This window comes from Mobula birostris, chromosome 29 (assembly GCF_030028105.1).
Source record: "Mobula birostris isolate sMobBir1 chromosome 29, sMobBir1.hap1, whole genome shotgun sequence".
In the NCBI taxonomy this organism is placed as follows: Eukaryota; Metazoa; Chordata; class Chondrichthyes; order Myliobatiformes; family Myliobatidae; genus Mobula; species Mobula birostris.
In genome coordinates this window covers 27,036,663-27,044,795 of record NC_092398.1, presented here as the reverse complement: position 1 = coordinate 27,044,795, position 8,133 = coordinate 27,036,663, and the positions used below count along the sequence as shown (strand labels likewise).

The 8,133-nt window shown below is 53.1% G+C and overlaps 1 protein-coding gene across 3 annotated transcripts in view; it reads left to right on the top strand.

Annotated features, from left to right (window-relative positions):
• Nucleotides 1-682: 682 nt before the first annotated feature.
• The window catches only part of LOC140189856 (GATA-binding factor 2-like), a 56,185-nt gene continuing 48,734 nt past the window's right edge, over nucleotides 683-8,133 (top strand). For 2 of the 3 annotated variants that reach the window (XM_072246176.1, XM_072246178.1), the window contains exon 1: nucleotides 685-911. The gene's annotated coding sequence lies outside the window, so the exon portion shown is untranslated. Of the gene's footprint in view, nucleotides 912-8,133 lie in introns of all 3 variants that reach the window. The other variant, XM_072246179.1, reaches the window with a different exon arrangement.

Sequence of the window (8,133 nt, the reverse complement as noted above, 5' to 3'; positions counted from 1 at the left end):
GCCAGCGTCTTTTATCTGGGACGGCAGCAGCCAAGACCAGAGGAAATCCACTGAGAGGAGGAATGTTTCGGGGAAAAGTCAGAGCTAGGTCTCTTTACACAGAAAGTGGTGGGTCCATGGAACGCCCTGCCAGAGGTGGTGGTAGAGGCAGGTACGTTAGGGACGTTTACAAAACTCTTAGATAGACAGATGGATGATAGAAAAAGTGGGGGCTATGTGGGAGGGAAGGTTTAGATTGATCTTGGAGTAGGCACAACATCGTGGGCCGAAGGGCCTGTACTGTGCTGTACTGTCCGATGTTCTGTAAGTCCTTGCTTCATGCCGGTAATCTTTTTTCCTGCATTCTTTCCAATTTAGTAACATCTTTCCTACAGCACGGTGACCAAAAGCTGCATTTGTGTCTGTGTCACGGTCAGATCAGGGCCGGGGAAACCACCCCAACCCCCCTCGACTCTACTGGGACCCGCCAAGACCTGGGAGATAGACCCCCCACCCTCACTTCCTCGAGCTGGAGGCTTGAGCCTGCCGCCTTCCCACCACCCCTGCTCTCTGGGACGGGCGAGGCTTCAGACTGTTAGCTGTCTAAGAGGCGGAGCGTCAATGGGACAGCCCTTCATGGGCGCGCTCTCTCTCTCTCTCTCTCTCTCTCTCTCTGTGAATCTCCCTCCTCCCCCCCTCCCCACCCCTCCTGCTCTCACTAACCAACCCCCCCACCTCCCCTTTCTGACTGTGATCCAGCCAGCATAAAACTATCACCCACATATCAGTGGCTCTAATCACCCGCTCCCGCCTGCCTGATATCGTTCTACGGACCAAGAGATAGGAGATAGTGGACTATCGCTGCGTCCTGCGCAAGGATCCTGTTTTATAAATACATATCTACTCTCTCTCTGGTGACTCGCTTCTACAAGGTTGGTTCCTTTTGAGAGATTGTTATCTGCATGGTTTCTGATCTCGGTGTGCACCCCCTCCCTGCCACCCGCCTCTGGGCAGCCTGAAATGAGTTGGTCCCATCTCGATTTCCGTCACCTTTTCTATAACCGTGCGTACCAGGCCGGGTTGGGTAGGTGGGGGCTTGTTCGGGGTGGGGGGGGTCAGATTCTCCCCTTCTCTGCCAGGAATCCGTGAGCTCGGAGTTGGAAGGGGTGATGGGTGGTTAGGGTCCGGTGGTGGTGAAATCTAGCCCACCCCTCCACTGCTCCTCCTCTGCCAATAAATTTCTCTTACCCCCCCACCACCATCTCACACTCTACTCTCCCAGTGCCTCCCCATTATGCTGGCTCACTCCCTTCGCCACGAGCCCTCACTCAAAGCCTTTAACTATGTTTCCCCTCTCCCAGTGGCTTCCACTCCCTCCGCCCCCCTGAGGAAAGGGCTGTCAGAGGGTGCACAGTAAGATCCCACTGGAGGCAGAAAACAACAGAAAGCCAGCCCGCAAATTTCGGAGCATTCAGTGGGGGTGGAGAAACGAGAGAGAGTTGAGGGCGGGGTGGGGGGGGGTTGCTGTGAGGCTCAGGTCGAGCTGTCCCGACTAGAGATGCCATCGAGAGTGTTTGAGGTTTTGGTTGGGAAGTTGGAGGAGAGCTGAGGGCTTTCTCAGCAGAGAAGGCGAGTGGCTTATTGCCTCCACCAGCTGGGCGTGTCACTTCCTCCTCCCTCTCGCTCGGACGGTAGACGGAGTTTTCGGCGCAATTCTCCCACCCCTCCCCTCTGCTTATCCTGTAAACTCGAGCCCCTCCCGATCCCCGTATCCCATCGAAAGCCCGTTGACCCTGCATTTGCCAACTCTCTCCAGCTTTCAGTGTAACAACGTTGACATTTTAGAGTCCTTGTCCAGAGCCTTGAACCCCCTCTGGTCTCTACAACCCCCCCCTTATCAATACACCCCTCCTCATCTCTAAAGCCCCCTCCATTCCCTAACAGTCCTTCATGTTTCTGTGACACTCTGCAGCCCCTACTCCCCTCCCTGTCTCTCTAACCCCTCCCTCCCTTACATTCCTCCTGTCTCTGTAAACCCCTCTCCGTCATTGTGAATCCCCTGCCTCACCTAAAACCCTTCCCTGTCTCTGTGACCTCCTGTGGCCCCTATTCCCCTCTCTGCCTCTGTAACTCCTCAAGTCTCTTTAACCTCCTCTGGGCTCCCTGTCTCTGTAACCCAGTCCAGCCTCTACACCCCTCACCATCTTTGTAACCCCCTCCAGCTTCTACACCCCTCCCCGTCTCTGTAACCTCCACTCTCCTCTACACCCTTCCCGTCTCTGTAACCCCCACTCTCCTCTACACCCTTCCCGTCTCTGTAACCCCCACTCTCCCTTACACCCTCCCCATCTCTGTAACTCTCTCTCTCCCCATACCCCTCACCCCCTCACTATCTCTGTAACCCTCTCCAGCTCCTACACCCCTCCCTGTCTCTGTAACCCCCCTCACCTCTACACCCTCCCCATCTCTGTAACCCCCACTCTCTCCTATACCTCTCACCCCCTCTATTACCCCCTCCAGCTCCTACACCCCTCCCTGTCTCTGTAACCCCCCTCACCTCTACACCCTCCCCATCTCTGTAACCCCCACTCTCCCCTATTCCCCTCACCCCCTCCCTGTCTCTGTAACCCCCTCTCTCCCCTACCCTCCCCATCTCAGTAACCCCCCTCTCTCCCCTATACCCCTCACCCCCTCACCATCTCTGTAACCTCCTCCAGCTCCTACACCCCTTCCTGTCTCTCTAACCTTAAGCCCGTCCAGCCCCGACCTCTGAAAGAATCTCCTTTCAAGGCTCGGCAGCTTTTTATGAAACATGGAGAGCGTTGTGGCAGGGTTTTGTTATGTGTTGTTCAGATGGAGGCTGCTGTGATATCTAGTTGACGGTGGTTATCCGCCAGTAGAGGCACGGAGGAGATAACGTTTACAGGCTTTCTGCTGTCTCTCAGTCCCTCTGTCTCACAAAATGCCTCCTGTGACAGACAGGGCACACCAGAGAGTAAATCCCCTTGACTATGTCCAGCCAAAGAAACAAAAACTTCATGTTAGCATACTCAAGGGCACCACGGGAGTGTGTGCCCCGGTAACAGGCTCAGTCCGGGGGAAGGGGGAGAGTGAATGGAGCAGGGGGGAGTGAGGGAATGGGAGGGGGGGTGAGGGGGGGAGAATGAACAGGAGAGAGGGAGGGGGAGAATGAACGGGAGAGAGGGAGAGTATGAGGGGGAGAATGAACGGGAGTGAAGGGGAGAATAAGCTGCAGAGAGGGAGAATGGATGTGAGAGAGAGGGGGAGTGAGTGGGAGAGTAAGGAGTAAGATGTCCTGGTCATCCACTGCGCCTAGTCCCATCTCCAGCCGTCTAGACTGTGTCTTGCCACTGGACCCAGATGGGAATTGGGAAGAGAGAGTGAGGCTGACGCTGCGCAGCTCTCCCTCACTTAAATCCAAATCACGCACTAGTCTCGACACCATCATAATGGTGTCGAGGTCCTCATCGACGTCAATGATGGATGAACAATTAAGGAGGAGATTGAGGGGGAGAGAAGGGGAAAGGTGACGGTGAAAGGGAGAGGGCTGAGTGAGAAGGAGAAGGGGAGATTGAGGTTGGGAATTTGAGGGAGAGAGGGGAGAATGAGGGAGGGTGGGATCGTGATGGAGAGGTAGAGCAGTAGAATAAGAAGGAAAGGAGGACTGGGTAGGAGAGGGGTAATGTTTGGGAGAATGACGGGGTAATGAGTGAGGGGGAGGTAGAAGAGGAAAACAGATGAGGATGAGGGAGAAGGGCAGGCGGAGATGTGCAGAGGAGAAAGACAGAGAGAGACGGAGGGGGAGCGACAAAGAGAAAAATGGGAAGGGCAGAGAAGAGAGGTGGAGAGAGAGATAGAACAGGTAAAGACGTAAGTGAGGGTGAAAGAAATGGGTAGAGAGGAGAAAGGCAGAGAGGGAAAGAGTATGTGAGAAAGAGGAGGGGAGAGATAAAAGGGTAGGAGAGAATGAGAAACAAGTTGGGGAGAGAGAGAGGGAGGGAGACTTAGTGAGAGAGAAGAGGGGGATTTAGCAACAAAGAGAGGAAGGAGGAGATAGTGAGGGGGGAGTTAGTGGAGAGAGAAGGAGGGAGGTTAGTGATGGAGAAGGAGGGGAGTTAGAGAGAGAGGGAAGGAGAGAGTGAGAGAGGGAAGGGGAGAGAGTGAGAGAGGGGAGCCAGTGGGGAGAGAGGGAGGGGGTTAGTGTGAGGGGGGAGGGTGACAGAGAGAGGGAGAGTTATTGGGAGGTAGAGAGAGAGAGAGGAACAAACCTGTTTCCTTTCTCTCCACCCCCTCAATAACTGCCCATCTCTTTCTCTCACTAGCTCTACCTCCCTCACTCTTTCTATTTGTCTCTCACTCACCTCTTCTCTCTCAAAGCACCACACCATCCTTTCTTTTTCTCTCACTCCCTCTCACAAAATTCCACACCCTCTCTCCTCCTCTCTCATTCCCCCTTTCTCCCTCTCTCTCTTGCTAACTCCCCTTCCCCTCTCTCTCAATAACTCCCCCTCGCCTCTCTCTCTCTCACTAACTCACCTTCCTTCTCTCTCTCACACACCAACTTCCCACTCTCTCTTTCTCACAAAATCCCCATCCCTCACTCTCTCACCAACTTCCCCTCCCTCACACTCTCTCACTACCTCCTCCCTCCCTCTTTCTCACTAACTCCTCCCCCTTACTAACCTCCCTCCCCTCTCTCTATTTGTCTTTCACTCCCCCTCTCTTTCTCTCACTCCTCCTCACTAATTCTCCCACCCTCCATCTCTTTCTCACTCTCCTTCCCTTTCACTCACTCTCTAATACCCCCCCTCCCTCCTGCTGTCTCTCACTGGCTTCACCCCTCTCTCTTCCTCTCTCACAAATCCCTGCATCCACTCTCTTTCTCTCTCCCTGCCCTCCCTCTCACTAACTCCCCCTCTCTATCTCAGTCTCCCCTCCATCCCTCTCTCACACTCTCTCCCTGTCTCTCTCTCACTAACTCACCCCCTTTGTCTCACTAACTCCCTCTCTCCCTCTCTCACTAGCTAATTCACCCTCCCCCCTCCCTCACTAACTCCCCTCTCAATTATTCATCCTCCCTCCCTCTGTCACTAACTCCCTCCCTCTCTCTTGCAGAGAGAGAGGATGGGGTGTTACTGAGAGAGAGGGGTGGGGAGTTAGTGAGAGAGAGGGATGAGGAGTAATTGAGAGAGAGTGAGGGCTGAGGAGCTGGTGAGAGAGAAAGATGGGGAGTTAGTGAGGGAGATAGGGATGGGGAATTAGTGAGAGTAAGGGATGGGGAGTTACTGAGAGTGAGGGATGTAGAGTTAGTGAGAGAGAGAGAGAGGGATGGGGTGTTACTGAGAGTGACAGAGGCAGTTAGAGTGAGAGGGAGGAGGGAGTTAGCGAGAGAGACGGGTGGAATTAGTGAGAGAGGCAGGGGAGTTAGAAAGAGAGAGACGTGTGAGTAAAGAGAGAGGGGAGAGTGGGAGGAGGAGTTGGTGAGAGGGAGGAAGGGGGGAGTTACTTTTGGAGATTGGGGGAATTAATCTGAGGAAGGCAAGGATGGTGAGTTAGTGAAAGAGAGAGGGAAGGTAGTGACAGGGAAAGAAAGAAGGAGAGTTTGTAGGAGGGGAAGGGTGAAACTGAGTGGGATGGGTGAGTTAGTTGGAGAGATAGCAAGTGGGGTAACATTCAAAGAACATGTCACAATATTCAACCCTGAAATTTGTTTTCTTGCGGGCATGTCCAGTAAATCCAAGAACCACAATTGAATCAATGAAAGACCACACCCAATGGCCAATGTGCAAAAGAGGAAGAAAGAGAGGGAGGGTTGAGTGTGTGGGATAGGGTGAATGTTAGTGCAAGAGTGAGTGGGGGGCGCAGTTAGGAGAGTGGGAGAGTTAGACAGGAAAGAAAGGCAGAGAGAAGCGTAGGATTGGTGAGAGGGGAGATGGAGATGGAGAGAGTGAATCAGAGAAGGGAGTTTTAAGGGGAAAAGTGAAAGATGGGGAAAATGAGGAGGAGAGTGAGTGGAAGATGTGGAAAGTGAGGGAGGAGAGTGAGTGGAAGATGGGAAAGTGAGGGAGGAGAGTGAGTGGAAGATGGGAAAGTGAGGGAGGAGAGTGAGTGGAAGATGGGAAAGTGAGGGAGGAGAGTGAGTGGCAGATGGGAAAGTGAGGGAGAGTGAGTGGAAGATGGGGAAAGTGAGGGAGGTGAGTGAGTGATAGATGGGAAAGTGAGGAGGAGAGTGAGTGGAAGATGGGAAAGTGAGGGATTAGAGGGAGTGGAAGATGGGAAAGTGAGGAGGAGAGGGAGTGGAAGATGGAGAAAGTGAGAGAGGAGGGTGAGTGGAAGAATGGAAAGTGAGGGAGGAGAGTGAGGGGAAGATGAGGAAAGTGAGAGAGTGAGTGGAGGATGCGGAAAGTGAGGGAGAAGAGTGAGTGGAAGATGGAGAAAGTGAGGGAGGACAGTGAGTGGAAGATGGGAAAGTGAGAGAGAAGAGTGAGTGGAAGATGGAGAAAGTGAAGGAGGAGAGTGAGTGGAAGATGGAGAAAGTGAGGGAGGAGAGTGAGTGGAAGATGGGAAAGTGAGGGAGGAGAGTGAGTGGAAGATGGGAAAGAGGAGGAGAGTGAGTGGAAGATGGGAAAGTGAGGGAGAAGAGTGAGTGGAAGATGGAGAAAGTGAGGGAGGAGAGTGAGTGGAAGATGGGAAAGTGAGGGAGGAGAGTGAGTGGAGGATGGGAAAGAGGAGGAGAGTGAGTGGAAGATGGGAAAGTGAGGGAGAAGAGTGAGTGGAAGATGGAGAAAGTGAGGGAGGAAAGGAAGTGGAAGATGAGGAAAGTGAGGAGGAGAGTGAGTGGAAGATGGGAAAATGAGGGAGGAGAGTGAGTGGAAGATGGGAAAGTGAGGGAGGAGAGTGAGTGGAAGATGGGAAAGTGAGGAGGAGAGTGAGTGGAAGATGGGAAAGTGAGGGAGGAGAGTGAGTGGAAGATGGAGAAAGTGAGGGACGAGAGTGAGTGGAAGAATAGAAAGTGAGGGAGGAGAGTAAGACAGAGTGAGTGGAGAATGCGGAAAGTGAGGGAGGAGAGTGAGTGGAAGATGGGAAAGTGAGGGAGGAGAGTGAGTGGAAGATGGGAAAGTGAGGGAGGAGAGGGAGTGGAAGATGGGAAAGTGAGGAGTAGAGTGAGGAAGATGGGAAAGTGAGGGAAGAGAGTGAGTGGTAGATGGGAAAGTGAGAGAGGTGAGTGAGTGGAAGATGGGGAAAGTGAGGGAGGAGAGTGAGTGGAAGATGAGGAAAGTGAGGAGGAGAGTGAGTGGAAGATGGGAAAGTGAGGGAGGAGAGTAAGAGAGAGTGAGTGGAGAATGCGGAAAGTGAGGGAGGAGAGTGAGTGGAAGATGGGAAAGTGAGGGAGGAGAGTGAGTGGAAGATGGGAAAGTGAGGGAGGAGAGGGAGTGGAAGATGGGAAAGTGAGGAGTAGAGTGAGGAAGATGGGAAAGTGAGGGAAGAGAGTGAGTGGTAGATGGGAAAGTGAGAGAGGTGAGTGAGTGGAAGATGGGGAAAGTGAGGGAGGAGAGTGAGTGGAAGATGAGGAAAGTGAGGAGGAGAGTGAGTGGAAGATGGGAAAGTGAGGGAGAAGAATGAGTGGAAGATGGGAAGTGAGGGAGGAGAGTGAGTGGAAGATGGGAAAGTGAGGAGGAGAGTGAGTGGAAGATGGGAAAGTGAGGGAGGAGAGTGAGTGGAAGATGGAGAAAGTGAGGGACGAGAGTGAGTGGAAGAATAGAAAGTGAGGGAGGAGAGTGAGAGAGAGAGTGGAGGATGCAGAAAGTGAGGGAGGAGAGTGAGTGGAAGATGGGAAAGTGAGGGAGGAGAGTGAGTTTAAGATGGAGAAAGTGAGGAGGAGAGTGAGTGGAAGATGGGAAAGTGAGGTGGAGAGTGAGTGGAAGATGAGAAAGTGAGGGAGGAGAGTGAGTGGAAGATGGAGAAAGTGAGGGAGGTGAGTGAGTGGAAGATGGGAATGTGAGGGAGGAGAGTGAGTGGAAGATGGGAAAGTGAGGGAGGAGAGTGAGTGGAAGATGGGAAAGTGAGGAGGAGAGTGAGTGGAAGATGGGAAAGTGAGGGAGGAGAGTGAGTGGAAGATGGAGAAAGTGAGGG